Source organism: Colletes latitarsis, chromosome 1 (genome assembly GCF_051014445.1).
Source record: "Colletes latitarsis isolate SP2378_abdomen chromosome 1, iyColLati1, whole genome shotgun sequence".
Lineage (NCBI taxonomy): Eukaryota > Metazoa > Arthropoda > Insecta > Hymenoptera > Colletidae > Colletes > Colletes latitarsis.
The window spans coordinates 54297578-54317009 of record NC_135134.1 but is presented as its reverse complement, the minus strand read 5'-3'; the positions used below and the strand labels follow the sequence as shown (position 1 = coordinate 54317009).

The 19432-nt window shown below is 43.2% G+C and overlaps 1 protein-coding gene across 5 annotated transcripts in view; it reads left to right on the top strand.

Moving 5' to 3' along the window:
- Nucleotides 1-19432, top strand: part of Kek5 (leucine-rich repeat, immunoglobulin-like domain-containing kekkon 5 protein) — a 248602-nt gene that overhangs the window by 33037 nt on the left and 196133 nt on the right. For 3 of the 5 annotated variants that reach the window (XM_076769744.1, XM_076772280.1, XM_076771446.1), the window contains exon 2: nucleotides 5582-5623. The exons of 1 other annotated variant lie outside the window; for it this stretch is intronic. The gene's annotated coding sequence lies outside the window, so the exon portion shown is untranslated. Of the gene's footprint in view, nucleotides 1-5581; nucleotides 5624-19432 lie in introns of those variants that run through there. One more of the 5 variants, XM_076773107.1, reaches the window with a different exon arrangement.

Genomic DNA, 19432 nt, shown 5'->3' with positions numbered 1-19432 from the left:
TCGGAGGAAAACATGATTCGGTTATTTTAGTTATCATTTTCGTTGTACGATGTCTTTCTACTCGTGTTTAACAATAGAAAGTCAAGTGGGAGAACATCAGAGATGAAAGCGTTACGATATAATTCGTCCCAATTCTCGTTTGAGAGATCTTTTGAAGTTACAGCTGTCATAAATAAGTTGTTCCGTTGTTGCGTGCACAGGCCGCGTCTTCCAAAGTTTCGGGAAGGGCGAAAGTCGCGGATCGTCGGTTCCTTTCACGGAAGAATCGCGTAAAAAGTGTCGTGTATTAATTACAATGCTCTCAGCGACGGGTCGCTGGATTTCTTTCGTCGCACAATCGTCCTCGCGCGTTGGAAGCTACGCCGGGTATGGGCGATAAAAACGCTCGATTTCTGGAAACAACGGAACTCCAGCCCCCTTCGCGCAACGGAATTTACAGGGCGGAACGAGTATCGACTAAATAGTCGGGGCTCGTATCGATGCATAACGAAGCGTCTGAAAAGAAAATGGAGAGGAGCGGAGGGGTGCAAGATGAAAGTAATTAAACGAGCGTCGTACGACCGTCGGCATGGAAAAGGGATGGAGGGGGGTGGAACGAGAGCGAAACAGGGTCGGTACGACTGGTAATCCTCGCGTAACGTCGGTCGATCGACGAAATATCCGATCCTCCATCTTGGCGGTGGGTCGTAAACCACCGACAGAGACTCGTAAATTGAGCAACAAATGCAAACTACCAGCGAAGAGAGACCGAGAGGGAACGGGGGACGAGGGTAACTCGAAGTACAAGGTCCTACCGTGGCGTTCGCGCGGAAATTATTTGTGTCTCTTCGCGGACAAGTTTTCGCATTATCGTTGCAAAACGCAGGCGATTCACGCGCGGAAGTCGCGTTCGCGTGTCTATCCCCGCGACGAACGCTTTTACGCGACAGCCAACGAGCGTGGCTAAAAGTTACCACCGCGAAAGAGCGTTTTCAACCTTTCGTCGACCCGTTGACGAACTTTGCCACCCTCTGTACGCCGCGTTCCGCTTTAACCCTGCTTCGTCGCGCGGAAAGCGGACGCTCCGGTATTAAAACCGATCCGGAAACGATTTTTCTAAAAAATCTACGTGAACAAATAAATAAAGGATTCGAGAGGTCTCGGTTTCGCGGATCACGTTCGAAGAACCGTAATCGGGTAATCGACCGTTTCGTTCGAACGGTTCCGTCGTCGAGATTTTTATCGAGTTTGTTGATTCCACGGACGTAGATGAAACTCGAGCATGTAACGATTCGCATCTTATGGCTTTACAGCAGTCGTTACGTTTAATTTCTGAGGACATCGTGACCCTGTTTCGCGTTTCCTCTCTTACTCTTTCCGTCTCCCTCCATCTCCGCTCGTTATGACACTAGAGAAGAACGGTTGATCCACTCGACAGTTGGAGCAGCCGCAGCTGCAACGTCGGTAGCGGCCGTATCTCTGTTTCCCCTTGGCTGCAACTGCTGCTGTGCCATCGCCCGCCCTCGTTCATGAGAATTATATATTTTCGCGGAGCACCTGACGCAGCCCGATCGCCTTCGAATTTGCACATCCGTTCATCTTTTATTCTATCTCGACCCCGTCCGCCCTCCGACTTCTCTTATTTCGCGCCCGTCCATCTTTTTCCTTCGACCCCCGGTTCGCCTAGCAATATCCCGCGCACCTGACCTTCTTAACAACCCCCGCGCAGCGTAGACACAAATTTTCTCGACGCCTCGTAAACGAGAAATTATAGCGCGCGTTACTGGACCCTTCCGTCCCGAATGAGTTACTTTAATAAAAAGGATATTTTAATATCGGAGTTCTAATAGAACATTTGAAATCCATGCATCGTATTCGGCACAAGAATGTACCGCCGTTTTGTATTTCAGATCTCGTACTCTTGAAATCCGAAAGTTTAAGAGAACGTAAGGAAAAGTTTCGCTCGACACACGAGGAGAACCACCCCTAAGGCCTCTTAGGCGTTTCTTCGGTGGCGAACGCGTTCGTGAGATACGCCTTGGTTCCCCGCCTCGATTCAGATCCGCGTAATTTGTGCAAGCCAACTGCAGAAACTCTTCAAATCGTTTCGCTGCGCCATGCCCGTGTTCTGTTTACTTCGATCAATAACGGAGACGTGTATTTTCTTTTTTATCGTGTTTTTTTAACTGGTAATTCGTGCTCCTAGGCGTGAACGGACTGACATAATTTTCACGAACCCCACGTCTAGCGTCTGTTCCGTATCAACGCGAACGCCGAGGAATGCGGGGCTCCTTGCAACGCTAGAATCGTAGTTTCTTAACACTAAACCTACCGCGACTGGTAAAAAAAACCGTTTTTAAAATTTCACAACTAAGATTATACAACTAGTCTGCGATAAGACTAGCGAGGAATAGGTATACGAGGTTAGTATCATTTATTTGCTCCGGAATAAATCGTTCTCGACGGGGTTAAAATGGACTAAATGGCCAGGGTGAACGCAGTTTCTCGATACTTCGCTTGTAAAAATTTCGGTCACACTCTTCCTCGGCGAATTTTGTCACGACTGCAATATTTTATATTTACGATCCTTTCCTCCCGTTGTTGGTATACGAGGAAAAGGCTGCTTCGAATGTCGTGGCCATTTTTAACGTCGACCTCTGAATTCCCAGTCGATCGATACTCAAGAATTCCCCGTCGGGGATCGTTCAGTCGAAGAGCGCCACTTACGTATTACAATCGAGTCACCGATGATACATAGTTCTCTTTCGGTTTCGCATCAACGTTACAGCCTTTTGGCGAGCTGCCCATCTCCGTGGCGCTCCTATAAGTCTCACACGACCGGTACGAGAGAACTTGAACCCCCTGCCCTCAAGATGTATGACTTTGGCGTCGTGATTGTGAACATAACTCGTCCCGAAATTTTTCAGCTCTCACCGAATTGCAATATAAATCGTCCCGTCGTCCGAATGCACGCTGCTTCCGTTGACGATCCGACACTGCGATTAACCACGCGAAAGGTATGCATTCGAACATCGTACGGAAGGTTTTGCGACGAATTTGCTTTTATCGTTCGTGTTTCGCTATATAATTCTTCGTACGTAACGCTCATTTGTCTCCGTAATCTTCAGCAACTTCGACATCAACTTCATTTGCAAAAGTCATTTGTCTCGGTAATCTTCATCAACTTCAGCGATCTTGTAGTGACAAGAAACGGGAGTAGCTAACTTCTTGTTGGCGACTTGTCGGAATGATTTACGACGATCTATCCGCGATCTTCCGGTAGCGTTTTGAAACAGTTATGAGCAAAGTAGATAAAAATTATATTTCAGTACGTTCGTGTCGGTCAGAAATAACACATATATTCTAGGCGATCGATGTTGTGGACCACCATGTATGTAGAAGCTAACGGAGTACATTTTGTTTAAATAATAAAAAGTTGAAATTCACGATTCTGTATTCAGAGTTGGTATTTCATTTCCTCGGTGATTACTATTGGCATTTTTTCAATTTTCGACAGAGGGCCATTGTTCTGTTCGCGCTTCTATTCATTGTCTTCTATTACCAGTCCTCCGGTTCTGTCATCGCAATTTCCGGCTTCTGTAACACGAAAATAGAGCAAACCTATTAATAACCTCGTCATCACTCCTCATTGAAACCTTTACTCACGCATGACATCTTCGACGATGCCGAAGACAGTGGGAGTTAATCCAATTTGACGTCGTCACGTTCGTTTCTGCTCGGAATTAATGAAACAGGAACATCTTGCGTTCCTATTCCCGATACGGTGGTTCTCAGAGGTACTATCAATCTCCATTAGAAACCCCTTGGATTATTAATACGTTCAGTATTCTTTAGCGTGCCGTTATTATTATTTCGATGAGTCTCGTTCGGTATTCCATTCGTGAATTCGATCGAATTCTAATTCCGATCCCCAACTATTTTGATTTTACGCTCGCATGGAAATTGATCGTGTCTGACAAAAGATGAAAATTGAATTGGTGGAAAGGGTGAGCTGACTGAGAGTCCGCTGACATTTTATTATAGAAGCGGAGATGGCAAAGAGCATTTGCATGCGGGAAGTGCGTGAAGGGTTGATCGAGGGTTGGTTCGAAGATATTTGAAGGACGTTTTGATAGTCTCCAAGTTCGTACGAAGTTGCATATAGACGACGAATTTTGAATAGCGTGAAATTAAAAATCGAAAAACTCTAATGAACAAACCTGACAGAGGAATGGTTGAAATTGGCCGTTGCGAATCGATCGTTTGCGCGAAGTCTCGTAGAAAAGTGCAGGAAAATTGATGATCGTCGATCAGCGTGACGTTTTACGAACGTGTCGCACAATACGTAAATCGTAACACTCTACTTCGCCAGCGGCGTTTACGGGCGCAACGTAAAAATACCTTGTCGAAGACGTGCGCCATTTTGGTACTCGTCGTCGTCTAAAATGTGTTACCCATATCCTGCTTGGGGCACGTTTAGTGGGGCGCGAGCGCGGCCAAGTGCATGCTCGCACGTCGTAATAATCTAGACGAGATGAGACGCGGCTTTTGTTGTGTTTTATAGCGAGGAAAATATTGTTCTGGTTTACGAAGATACTTCCAGTCGGTTCGCGGCAAACATTTTCGGTGTGTGCCGAGCGTTCATCGCGATCCAACGGAACCGCGAAACGATAGGTCGCCCCAATGGGAGAGGAGTTTACATTACGGCGCAGTTTTCTCCGTTTTCTCTTCCTTTCAAACTGTTCACCGGAAGCAACGTACGGTAAAAAAAAAACCATTCGAGTAATGCACCTTGCGCGAAGTGTCTCTGGAAAAAGAGCTCTGTGTATGGAGTGGGGAGGATGCTTTAAGCGGTAGAACGGTGCAAAATATTTTCTGCTAACGTATTATTGACGATAAATCGTGTCTTATAATATCACTTAACGGAATTGCTTTCTATTTACGCGCTGAGAATCGTACGAATAGTTTTGGAAGAATCCCCGTAGCAATAAATCGTTGCAATCGATGGATCACTGTGCAAACTAATCTCGAATTAGCTCCGTAGATTCTATTATTTTTCGCGAATGAAACGAAGGTACGCCGACTGGGAGAAACAGCATTAATTCCGTAGTCGTGTGCAGTTACTTCGGGCTCTCCTCTGCAAAAACTTGCCACTCGTAGATTCATAGAAGCACGGGAGTAGAAACACTGAGAGCATTCGGACCTCTGTTTCCGTTCGAGATAAAACCGATGCGCAAGGTCCGAGTCGGTATTAAAAAGTATCGAACTTTCGATGGCTCCGCGTCGAATTAGCTACGAATCGTATCTTCTACTTCTCACGGTGGAGGCAATGAAAAATACACGAAAGAAGCGCGCCCCCGATAGTCGATGTGCATCGGGCGTCGAGCAAAACGAGGAAACTTTTTAGCGAAATTATCGATCGGAACAATTAATTTCTTCGTTTGGCGAACCATTTTTTAACAAATAATTCTTTAACCTCGATGGATGTCCATTACGTTCGTGACAAATTTAACATCGGAAAATTTCCAATGTATTTTATCGCGTCTGATTTGCCCTGACGGCTGCACACGGAGAAACAATTAGCGTCGATTTTCTGTTTCAGGTTCCATCAGCGCGTGATCGTTTCGGAGCAACGTGTCGTAAGGTGGGTAACCAAACGCTGAAACTTTGCGCTTAAACCTGTCAACTTCTGGAACGTGCACCTTTAGATTATGCTCGACTCTCGCGTGAAATATCGTTTCGTCGATAATATCGGCCAGGAATATCGATTTCAGAACGAGACGTTTAAGCGAAGCAATTAGCTTTACAAAACTTACTGGAACTCGTTCGAGTAATCGATCCATCGTCGCATACCTTTACGCAACTCGGATTCTAAACATTGCGTGTCGCGTTGCGCGACTATTTTATTCCATTGCGCTATCTTTGTTCGAAAAACGACGATACGATTTATCATTAAAAGACGTAGCATCAGAAGCAGGTCCCTCGGTGGAGCTCTCGTTTTTCAGTTTCGCGGAATAAATATTCGATTCGTGCACTCGACGGGACTCACTGTCAATTCGGCAGCCTCTCGAACAATATTTATTTAACCGGTATCGATTTCGATGGCACGATGTTGGTTTCCCGTACCTTCGTTTCTATTTTTCCTCTCTCTGCCTTTTGGAAAACCTACACTGTTCGTTCTCGACTCTTTCTGTCGTCGTTCCTTGCTCGTCGGTTTTAAAAATCACTCGGGCTAACTTACAAACATTCCATATCCTCGAATTCTTGTATTTTCAAGCTGGTTTACGTTGACACGTGCCCTACTATTATTGTTAAACGTTTCTAGTGCGCAGTACAAAGATATAATCAATCGGAAAATGTCACGTGCAACTTTCATATGAATTGATTATATTTTCAACGAACGTGCACAGTAGCGATAATACGCGTACATTTACGTTTATGAAATGAGAAAATTACGCAACGAGTAGCGTCGAGAAGTTTGGATTTTAACAGCGCGTTTAAACGATGCTGGCAACATTCGACAGAGCGATTACGATTATTTAAAACTTCTCCCTGTTCTAATGCCAGCGCATCCTTTGTCGTCTCTTCGTTATCGCCGCTGACACGCGAATTACACGTGTAACCAGCTGGGGACGGCGGTTTTAATTAACGATATTAACGCATCCCGGCGCGAGTCAGACGTACTCGTGACTATAATGCATACAGCATAACGTCAGACTGAATTTTCCGCTCTGATAACGCGACTTTTTTCACTTCATTTCCCAGACACGCACGATGGACCAGGATTCGTTCGTGGCGACTGAAAAATAATTGCTTAACGAGGCATTCAATTTTCGATACACAGACGTAACCGAATAAAAAAGAGAAAAAGAACTGTCTGCAGAAACGACCTGAACGCAGGCGATACCGCAGCTAATAGCTAGTGTCTAATAGAATTTCAGGAATTAACCTTGGATGGTATCAGACACGAGCGTCACGCAGGCCTCCGTAACACGTGACAAGCCCTTTTCCCGCGCTTTTGCGTAACACGTTAGCTCAATTTGTACTAATAACTCGTCGCCGACACGCGAAATATCGTCGATTCGGTCGAAAGTAATTCAGCTTATGGAGTATCGACGAGCCAACGCGATGCCAATGGACAGTTTTCAGCGCAGAACAGAGCGGTGCCGCTCTAACAACATGAATAATAGGTGTCACAGAGGATCGTCACGCGAACCTAATGGCTTTATCGACACGACGTATCACAGGAACAATGTAGGCATTCGGGGTGATTATAATCTCATAACAATATAACGTCGTTCATCTTCGCTAATCACGATTCTCTGTAACTTTGTTTGAGAAACTTGCGTGAGCGCCATACCCTCGACAAATTGTTGGCAAACTTCACGAACAAGTACGGTTAATTCTTCCCTAACGCAGTGCTTTGAGAACACGACAGAAAAATGATGACAAATCTTCCGTAACGAGGTATTTTTTCCTATCGACAAACATATGATATAATAATAGGCGGTGTTTGTCGTGTACAGGATAATAGAAACTCGAATAAGCTCTTTTCTGCACGAAATTACGAACAATTGATACGGGAATTAATAGCGACGAATACGTCGGAATACTTTCAGATATATCTGAATCTGATTTTTCTCCTCATTCTGTTTACAGAAGGAACCATTCCAATCTTCGAGCTTCTTTGTCATAAAATTAAATAAAATCTGTCTGTAGAATAACGCCATTTGTTGGTAAGCGAATCTTATGCTTTTTAGTTTAAAAAATGTAGCGTCAAACCGTTCAATGTTTAACCGTAAAATGAACCGTACTATAATAGGGTTAGCCAAATACAGTTATCCATTTTGTGGGGATTATGGGGTAGGTGCAGATAATTTATCCCCGATCATTTATTCCGCATTTACCAGAGACATGTTTATTAACTCCGCCGTGTCAGGAGAGTAATTTTGCGCCGTTTGCAGACCGTTCGAATGCCGGATATTAAATTTTTCTCTTTGAAGTTGTCGCATCCTCGATATGCAGCACGATGAAGCAATACATTTGCATAACGATCGCCGCTATGGAAACGCAAACTGTGCGTCATAAACAGTCCACCTAGAACTGGTCCCGACAACACAGTTATACTTGCGATCTATCGCCGGTGCTAATGCCTCAATCTCCACAACGTGCAGATCATCTTCATAGTAATTATCACTGCCCTCGTATCCGCGATAAAAGTTTATTTCCTGAACCATTTATCGTCACGGAATAAATTTAAAATATAATTGTAAATCGACCCTCGACTTGTCAGGACATGTTCGACACCGCTAATTTGCATATTCGATGACCCAAAAAATTCCTATCGTCGTAATAATCAGCAAAAATGACGCGCGAAATCTGTTCGACCGAGCCGGTACCAAATATTGTCGAATCAATGTCGTACGTTCGAGCAACGTTTCGCTCGGGTAGAAAGCAGATAATTTATTTGAAAAGTTTGAAGCATCGAGCGCCGGACACTCCGCGAATCAATGTAATATCTTCAACGTCCGTGGAGTGATGTACGACCGAAGACCCGGTGTGACGGGAGAGCGATTATTTACAGCCAATCAGAGGGAGAAACCTATCCTGGCCGACAGACGCATAAACGCTCCCAGATCGCGTCGATTGACACGGAGGATAATCGAACTGACGAAGCACGATTGATAGAACGACGCGTGACATTCAACGCGTCGCGTCGGTCAGGGAGGTAAACCTGTGCATTGCCACGATTTCCTTCGTTAAATGGAATTTCTCCTTCGGAGCGCTTTCGAATCCACTGTTTCGACCGCCCCGCAGTGAAATAATTTGTCCGTATTAATCGTGTCTGTCCATAAGTTCCGACTACATCGTTCGAAGGGTCGAAAGATAATCGTATTTCAAACTGGCAGCAATAATTCTTCCATTTTCATATCGTTATCTAGGATGTGATAAATGAAGCTATCAAAGTCAAGCTCCAGAGTGAGAAAAATTGGATGAAATTGGATTTGGCGGAATTACGACGCCGTACGTATCGACGAGCGAACTTTGGAAAGTGAGTGACGTTTACACAAAGGTCAATTAAGAGTACAGAGCATCCGTGACACGGCTGCGAAACGATCCTCTCCAAGAAACACAGTCGCGAGCGGGCAGAAACTCGCAGACAACCAACCAGGGATAATTGAGCGTGTAGCCGAATAGAAACGCTCAAGTTCGTCGAGGTGTACATGTACCCGATCTACGGACACGATGAACTTACGCGAGAGGGAGTTTGCTCTGTCCGTGCATTTCGATTCGGATGTCCCCGGCCAGCCACTTAGCTCCGACTAATCCGGATGTAATTTTAAATGAAACAGTTTCCACGAGTTTAATAAAGCAAGTCCTCGTTGACGGCAACAAGTGCAAGTTGCGCGACTCCGCGGCTAAAACAACGGTTGCACGTTTGTAGCAATAATTCTTGGCTGCTCGCCTGTCGCGTACTTCCACCTTTAAGGGGACAGTCTGCTGGTTTTGAATGCAAACTAGCTGGCAGCGGTTCTTTTCCGATATTAGCCCTTAATGGTCGACGATCTTTTTGCAGTAGCGGCACAGAATGCTGGCTAAATACAGAGGAAAATGCGAACAAAACGTGGCCAGTTGTATGCAAAAATAGTAATTATTTTGTCGCTTGAAAGCGCCGCTGCTTGCAAATGTTAGCGTCCCAAAACAATGTTATATTTCCTTCCGTCGAGCATGAACGTTGTTCCAGCGTTTCTCGAGCTTTATCGCGAATCATTCTTCATCCGTTCGCGTTCCGTCTTGGACGACACGCGTTAGGTAGGGGTATGGGATTTTCATGTAACTCGAGGACCACGAGACGTCTGTCCTCCGGGCGTCCTCGTCGACGCCGTTGAACCGCTGCTGGCATAACCTGGAGTGCGTGTTGCCGAGGTAGTCGACGCTCGTTGTCGGTTTCACTTTTCTCGTTTTCGCTGCCTGCGGGACGCAGCCACTCGCCGCGCGACACTGGAATAAATGCCACGTTTCGGACACCCTTCTTTCCTTTCGCGATCTTTGTCGAGCACAACCATGTATTTTCATTTTTATCGTAAAAATTCTTATATTCGTCAGAACGTAGACACAATACAGAATACACGGGGATTAACATTGTTCGTGTCGATTTGAGAAGCAAGGGTCATCGGTTTCCAATGACGAAAGCAGAACCTATGCGTGGCATTCAATCTACGGTTCGAGGCTTCATTTCAGATGAAATAGATCTATAGCGTAGAGTAGAAACTCCAATTATTGCAGGAATTCGAGGCTGAAAATGTCTGCCGTAATCAAAGGAACCAATCCAATGAGTGGTAGTTCCATACAGCCTATTCACCACGATTCCTAACCTTACTTGTTGCTTGACGACTACGTTTCTCCTACGTTCGTCTGCGTCATGCATCGAACTAGCTCTCTTGATGATTGAAGTTGCACGAATATAATATATTTTGTTGACTCGTGTTCAAAGCGTATTCATCGGACACCCGGTATACACAGCTATTATGCCACGGTGAATGGCCGAGGCAACAGCTGTTTCACAACCTGGCCCTAAATTTATATGCTTGACTTAAAAATAGGACGAGCCTGGTAATGCTGCTAAGTGCAAGAGGGAATGGACGTGGGAAGAGTTATGGGAAGCGGGTGGGAATAAAACAACGCGTTTAAAAAAGGAAAGGGAATCCAAGGAACGTAAATCAGGAGGGTTATAGTTAAAACGGTATTAAAACAATGGAAGGTGAGAAGATACAGATGGAGTTCAAGCGGAAAAAGTATCGTTAGTAACTTAAAAACGATCTGTCTGCGTAGAATATTTTTTCTTATTTAATTATACGACGCGTGATACCATTTTTCCCGGCATGGCGAGGCGAGACCCTTTTTACTGGTCTTGTCGCCTTAGTGGCGCGAGGGGGCCCAGAACGAAGGGCGGGTTTATATCCGCGCGAAGATAAGAACGTTCCGCCGCGGAGATTTACATGGACAGCGTGAAATGCAAGCGTGCTGGAATGTAGGAAACCGGCCCCGGAATGCTTGGCTTTTTTGCCACCCGGAAACAAGGGTCCGCGCAGTCCACCGTTCCATTCTGAGCTGCGAACGGAACGAAAGGCGCCACGCGAGAGATTTATCCTCGTTAACGTCCTGACGACCCACGCCGTCGCTGGTTCTCTTCTTTACAATCGCTTTTTTCGACGACGTTCGACGAACGTAAGTTCTCGTTGTTCTCCTGGTACCGTGTGTACAGCAATTACTGGCCGCGCTATGACTCACTGATTTGTTCAGGCGAGTTTAACGCGTCAACATTCACTTCTCTCGTATTAATTTTCAAAATTCTATTCAAGTAACACTATTTAAGAATTCAATGTTTTGGTAATTTTGTCTAAGCTTTAGCTTGTACTTTGAGTTATTCTTCTGTTAGGATCTGGATGATTTGGAGGTCGGTCGCTGTAGTAATTAGCAGCCATAAACGCGTTGCGTCCACACGCACCTAACGCGAGGGTGTTCCTGTACTCTCGATTATTGTACGTGGCCATTACGACCGAATAACAAAGACTGATTGTATGATAACAAGCTACTGCATCTCTTTTTAGAAACTGAAACGCAACGAGGTCCAGCCTATAACGTCGATTTGTTCGAATGTATTTCTTCGATGAATTAATATTTCTTTATGAAACAGTATAGACGGATCTTTGAAGTGTCTACAAACGAGTATGCAAAGTTTGAAAAAGCTATTATGAGTAGCATTTAAGTAAAAAGTTGAGAAAGAAACGCTTTTTTTCAATGTTCTCGAGCAGAAGAACCCCTTAAGGGGTGAAACTACCCTCCAAACTTTCATTCTTCTGATGTTATCTTGAAAACTAGTTAGTGAAGATACAATGAAGCTTTCCGAACAAGATTATGATAATTTTTGATGGAAAATAACATGGTGTACGCATCAATAAGAAAAATTTTACTATCGCAATTTTTAAAACAACTTTGATAACGACGATAGATCAACTTTTCACTTTGCTTTTCATTATTGCTGTCATTAATACACGTTTCTTCGAAAAACCTTCTTTCAACTTTCCGACCGTGCAATTAAACTGTAAATAACCGACACGCATCATAATGTATGAGCAAAATAGATGTGCTAACACTATTACATCATTTGCATTATTATAATTATACCATTATTTACAGTAATATAATTAATTTGCATGCTTAACGATATGTTTAATAACAGCGTTGCGTAGCAAAGAAGTTTATAATTAAATTAAACGTAGTTTCGTAGAATTGCAGCGTTTAATATATTTATTGCAATATCAAAGATCTATACGTGGATATAATCTATATTCTAGTATACAATTTTGTTCGTAAGGCTAAAATACTGTTATTATTCACGACTGTATCGAACGTAACTGAAAATTTATGGTCAAGCATTTTAATTAAAACAGATAAATTTTCCCAAAATGGTATCCATGATCTAAACGTTGGAAGTTGTTTGCTGAGCAGAGAACACTTTGTCGAATAAAATTACAGAGATTAATAAATACTCTGCTTAGTTATCTCCTCTTGGAAAAAACGGTGAAACCATCCGCGGAACGCGAAGTAATTTTGTAAATTAATAATGTTTCGAGACCGCCGGAATAATTCGCTTCGCAGAAATTGTCGCGGAACTTTCGAAATTGTCCGCGACCCGTATTAACTCCGTTAAATTGACTCGGGCGTGTGTTTGCACCGAGCTTACTTTATTTATGACGGGGACAACCGTCTGTATCGGTCGTCGTCGAGAATCTCATTCGTGTCCGAAATTAGGAAAACAGTGGCTTCGTAATTTCCGGTCCTTGGCCAAACACGAATACGCGGCGACTCTTCGCGCGGTTTCAATTTCGCGCGGTCCGTAAATGTCTTATGCCCTGCGGTTTCATATCATTTGCATACAATTATCGTTACACACACTATTTTCCCCCGATCTTTGCGCTGGCTTATTGTCTAGCTTTTAAAGGAAACACGGTGTACGTTTATTCCATTCTGTTAATGTCGCCGTGGGCAATTTCAGTAATCCCTGTGTAAACATTCTCGCGCCCGGATGGGAAAATGTTTTGGCAATTTTCGTATCGTACACGGGCCAAAATAATATATAAATTTGCGTTGGACAACCGAAATTGGGGACTACATTTTTTATATAGAAACTTGATATTTATTTGACCATTCCATTTTTCTATCGTTTAACCCAAACCCTGTTCCAATCTCGACAATTACGAACGATTATACTCGCGCGAAATTCATAGCCAGTCCGAGTGGGAGCAATATTCGTGCTCGTAATGCGCGGGTGAAAAGAAAAACGCGTTCAGAAAATTAACAGTCTGGCCACCGGGTAGTTTCTACGTCGGCAAATTACGTTCCACTCGCGGATAACATTATTCAGCGACCAACGCTTTCGTTTCGAGCATAATGCGGAGCATCATTTGCTCGGGTTCGGCGCGTTTCCGGTTTCCCGTTGCGCTCGACCGACCTTCGACGCGAAAAACGGTCCCGTTTATTCCCAAACGCGATTCGAGACCCACCCTCGGTTGTATGCGTGTAACTTAAATCGGTTTAATTGTAATATTATAATTTAATATGGGTGTAAGATGCTACCGTAAGGTTTCCAGACGACGAAGCTTCTTCGGTCGAGGTTTAACGGGGTCTGGAAAAGACGTCCACCATCTTATCTCGCGCAGGAAGTTGCACATTTTTCAGTGCACAACTACCAAGTCGAGCGTGCATAGACGCCATCGTAGATCGAGTCCCTGCAACCGGCTGTGTTTACATTGTCGTTGTTACTCGATCCATGGGCAACAACGAGCAGCATCCCCTTACTCTTCATGGTACCTTGCAAGTTCCTTTCTTCTCGGAACATAATATGTGCAAGGAAAATATTGTGTAGGTCATGGCGAGGAACGTCGTTTCGAGAAAAATGACTTTCCAGCGTGCATTATGGTAACACATACAGCGACCTGGCTCTTCGAAACTCTCACGGTAGATCAAATCGTATAATAAATCAACCCTCGAAGGACCAAAAATGATCATTTTTAAGGTCTGAAATTAGTAGAGTGCTCCTCAGCGCTGCGAAATATCACGTCGAGCGTCACTAATTTGATTCCGCCTCGACTATTTGCCGGAATCGACGCGTCAGTCGCAGCTGCGCGCAATTTACGGTTTAAAAGTAACGAATTATTCGTACTCCCGGGTTGCACCCCCGTCGCGGCGGCGGAGAATAATTAATTCTTAGAAGGGAGCGTCTTGAGGCGTTCGGTGGAGTAGCTGCGGTGCCCCTTTCGCTGAAACGCAGCGTTCCGGAAGCGACTCGGTCGGATATTAGCGTTAAAGAGGAGGACCGGGGCGTGTTCCACGGATATCGAGTGACCTTCATTAAGGATAACCTCTAATCTCGCGCACGGTGCACGTAGACCATCCTCGATTCCAGCGGCGACGATATTTGCAAGGTGGCCACCACGAGGTGGCAATTACCACGTGCTGTGCGGTCCGATCGTAGCGCGACTGCGCCTCAAGAGTTAACCAACCCCCGGACGAAATACTTCTGAAGTTACCTCGCCCGGTTGGATTGCCGGCTGGCTTTCTCGCTTGTAGTTACACACGAAGCTGTATTACGGAACCGCATCGCCAAATGTCTGGGAAATTCTCGAAATACCTACCAGCTGCCACGGTCAAACGTCAAAGCGAGTTTCCTCTCGTCTTCCGTCGAACCCCCTTTTCTCCAGTGGCTCCATCCCGTTCAGAGACTATCTCCTGCCCTCTACGACGCGCATTAATGCTCCCCGGGTATTAAACTTTTTATCATTTTCTCCTGGATAGATACTTTATAATTCTCTCGACTCCCGCCCCCCGAGACCGGGAGTCGTCATTAAACGAGCTCGTTTCTGTTCGCTTTGAATTATGCCCGAAACGCTGTAATTAAGTTGGAACCTCTGATTCGTTGGGCGTATTTCGAACACTGCTTCGCTGGGATTCGCGATACTTAACGTGAAATATTGTACTTGAAAGGATTTTCAAGAATTCTGACTCCGCGAAGGACACTCGGGCAATGTCTTTTAGAGTTAGATTTTACACTGTATCAATGTTAAATACTATCTTTTCTCGTATGTCGTACCACAGACGAGGTAATGAACCCCCCTAGCTAAAAAGAATTTCTATAGAACGATTTGAAATTTTTTAATTTCGCTGAAAAATTTCGTCACCTACCCCCTGTCGATTTTTCTTAAAAATTCGTCTTCCATTTTTAATAAATTTGTTTGACGCTGTACGGAAAAGTCGTTTAGTACTTTTTTGTAGGTATCCATGAACTCTACTTCCAGACTAAATTTCAATGAGATCCATTGGCTATTGTAGGAGTTATGGACGTTTGAATATTGGACCATTTTTATGGGGGTTTTCTCACTTTACGGGGTCACGGAACAAGTTTTCGAATATTCTTGGAATTTCTACATATTCTCCACTAAAATACGCGTTGTTTGCTTTTTTAAACATTAAAATTGTCCAATCCGTTCAGGAGTTATGATCTTTTAAACATACGCATGAAATTTCAGTGAAACGTATCAATGTATGGTCAGACATTGTATTTTCAGTAATGAATTTTTTCTCAAAAGTGCGTAGGATTTCGGGGGTATGTCTACTCACCAAAAATGATTGTAATTGACCCCTGCAATCAAAAATAATTTTTTCAGAACGATTTGAAATTTTTTTTTTTACCGAAAAATTTTTGCACCTACGAATTTTTTTCTCGAAAGTGCGTAGGATTTCGAGGGTATGTGTAATAACCAAAAATGATTATAATTAGCCCCCCGAGCTAGAAATAATTTTTTTAGAACGATTTGAATTTTTTTTTCACCGAAAAATTTAAGCCTTGAATGCAAGGAAAGCTTTGTGTCGATTAAACGTGGCTGTTCAGTGCAGATCAAAGAATATGTTCAGTGTTGTTTGGGTCGAGGGAGGTAAATAATAGCACGGTTCGTGGTCGGTCCAGGTAGATGGGGTCAGGGGTTGATCGATTCTGTCAAAGAAGATTTAAGCCTATTGGGACTGTACGCACTATAGCTTCGGAAAATGTTCCAGATGGACGCAGCTGAATTGCAAAGGAGTTTGTGTGAATGGTAGAATCGTTGACCACCGGATGTCCTGGCAAATGTTTCTGACAAGTCAATAGGAAAGGTATCGAAATCAGTAAAATGAAACTTAACGATAGATCCTTGAAATATTTGGTACCTCGCTACAGAAGGTAACGCATTACGCAAACGGGGAAAGTTAATAAAGGATGGAAGCGATTCTGTCCATATGTCGACTGCAATTTCCGTCGGACAAGTTCTCCAACTTTTCCTGACCGAACTTGCTTTATAATAGTATAGTGTCTGGCATACTTTTAATAACGTACACGGCAACGCGACTCGAGAAAGTATTTGAAAAGGTAAAACTCTGGCCAGTAATTCGGTTAATTAAATGCGCAGAAATTTTTAGGGGAAATCTTCCGGGAACAATTCCGAGTCGTTCTCCTTGCGGTTTCAGTTTCGATCGTCGCAGGTCTCGTGCCGTTTCTTTGACATCCTTTGCTCCCGTCACCCTCGCGCGGTCAATTTAAGCGAGGCGTGATTAAAGGTCATCCAATTTGTAGGGAGCGCGTTGCAGGGCCTGGCAGACGCGTTAAATGACTCGCGACTGGACGTGGTTGATGAATCCCCGTTACCATGCACGCTTCAATCTCTCGCGGAACAATCTGAAGCGAACGGGCGAACCGTGTTCGTTTCCCAACCTGCGAAATTATGTTTGGCGTCTGATGCGTTAGGTGTATTAGCGTGGATATTACGCGAATAATACATGAGCGAGGGAAATCTGAACTTCCAGTCAAACTAACATGCAATTTTCTGGCTCCGGAAATCCTTCGTTCGAATATTCTCGGGATATATTCTGCGCGAGACTGCGGCGATAACCGAGTTCGTTCGTCTGTCGATCCGACCTTCCCTTTGATTATTCAGGGAGAAAATTCACCGAGTCTGTCGACGCATACTTTGTACGCATTGTTCGGTGCTTTTCAAGAGTCTGCTTTTCGCGAACGTAACTATATGCATCTAGGTCGTTGCAGATCGATCAGTTTTCGCGGTCGATATCACCAAATAAAATCACAAATAAATCTTCCAGCAGACACACTGAAATAGAAAATGCCTACTAATCGTTACTATATTGACACGTGATCGTTAATAATATTCATAGCGCCAGCTATGAAATTAAATAACCAGGACGTTGAACTTTGCGATTCGTGCATATTTAAGCAATACTGCAAACGTATGAGTTTATTCGAAAGAGATATTGATGGAATTGTAATGTAATATACAACACGTAAAATTGGGGTGAATTTACACAATGCATATTTATTTAAATAACGGAGGACGTTAAATTTCGCGATTTTTGCATATTTAAGCGAGAACGGTCGGTAGAAATGAATTTGCATGAAAGGGATTTTGCTGAAATTGAAATATGATATGAACCATTTAAAATTGAGGAGGGATCTGAGTCATCATATTTCTGGTATTAAATTTGTTTACACAATCCGGGAAATTTTCCGATTTTTTCCTATTTAAAAGAGTACGATCTGTACAAATGAATTCACCCGAGAGGGATTTTGGTGAAATTGAAATAAAATGTAGCACGCGTAGAATTGTGACGAGTTTCAATCATTATTTCGCAAATTTTAAATTTGTTTATATAATACGATATCGATTGAAATATACTCGCCTTGTACGTAATCCTATTTCGCGAACGAAGCTTCCTATTTTGCATAAAAATCTGTCCCAATTTAAGTTCCACTAAAATTCCTAGTAAATGTGTACGTTCCCTGATGGTTGTTGGATCCGCAGAAATTCACGCTTTAACTGTAATATATCTTCGAACGCCAGGACACAAACGTATTTTGTATCGGAGTGTAGTTAGCGTCATACAGCGTTCCCTAGACTTTCTACTGTAACAATAACACGGATACCTCTAATATCCGCAGCATCCGGATAGCAGATCCACCACATTATCCGGATAACTCACACCGTCTCGTCTGCTGCTGGATTACGAACGTTGAGCTGCCTCTCGATGCATTGATATTATAATGCGTGGATCCTCGAACGTCTGAGATATCTCATGTCGAGTGGAAACTGAGTGGTACCTTGACACTTGATACGCGGGATTTAAATAAACATGAACATTCCTCGTCGTATTTTTGATAGTCGGTTCCAGCGATTATTTGATTTATAATCAAAGAGAATATGAAGTACTCGATCAGTTTGCGTTGTGAAATCTGTTTCCTTAAAATAAATATCCTGACTCGAACCAGACATCCTTTTTAGGTCGTCAGAACCAGGAGCTTCGGTGGCTGTTGCATTATTGAACCTGATTCCCGACACCAAAACTTCTGAGGAGTTAAAACAAATTTTTAAAAAGGAATATTCTATCTCCTGAGTCACACTAGTTCGTGTCCATTAGTAATAAATTATAATACCGTCTTTGTACTTGCAAAGATCCACACTGAAACTTTTCTTAGGATATCTTGTGTCATCAGAGCCAGTTGTTTTATTAGCTATTTCATTATTGAACGTGATTCCTGCATTAAAGTGGAATTTGTTAAGTTTCGCCTTGTTTTATAACTCTTGTAACTTTGAAGTAAATTCTATAGAGGAAATATTCAATTTCTAAATCGCATTATTTCGAGTCCACTACTTTGTTTAATGGCTTCTTTATACTTACGAGAACCCTTGGTGGTAACTTTTGTTTTGTAAGAAGATTAATTGCGCACAGAATAGGAAATAATTCGTCGGCATATGGCACCCGTAATTACAATTAATTATCTTTGCATTGTTAATTTCTAATCGTTCTGAAAAATTATTTTCGGTTGCAGGGGTCAATTACAATCATTTTTGGTGAATAGACATACCCCCGAAATCCTACTCAGTTTCGAGAAAAAAATTCGAGAAGATGTGAAATTTTTGGGTGAAAAAAAAGATTTTCGAATCGTCTTGGAAAAATTATTTTTAGTTGCAGGGGTCAATTACAATCATTTTTGGTGAATAGACATACCCCCGAAACCTTGCGCATTTTCGAGAAAAAAATTCAGTACGGGCGGGACTTTAAACGTTAATAACTTTTTAACGAAGTCTCCATCGACAAATTGGTATTCTTGATTTTCGTCTTATTTTGGCCTTTAGGATGCCCCCTCAAACAGCTGTATGTGTACTGTACTCCTCATAAATTCCAGAATAAATCTCGGAAAGAAAAAGTAAAGCTGTTCCGCCTGTGTCGAGACGTTACAATACACAGACACGCCCCCATAACATCTACCCTTCGATAAATTATAAAATACCCGTCTCTACTCTTGTAAAATCACTATAATAAAAAGTCCAAGTTACGATTCAGCAAG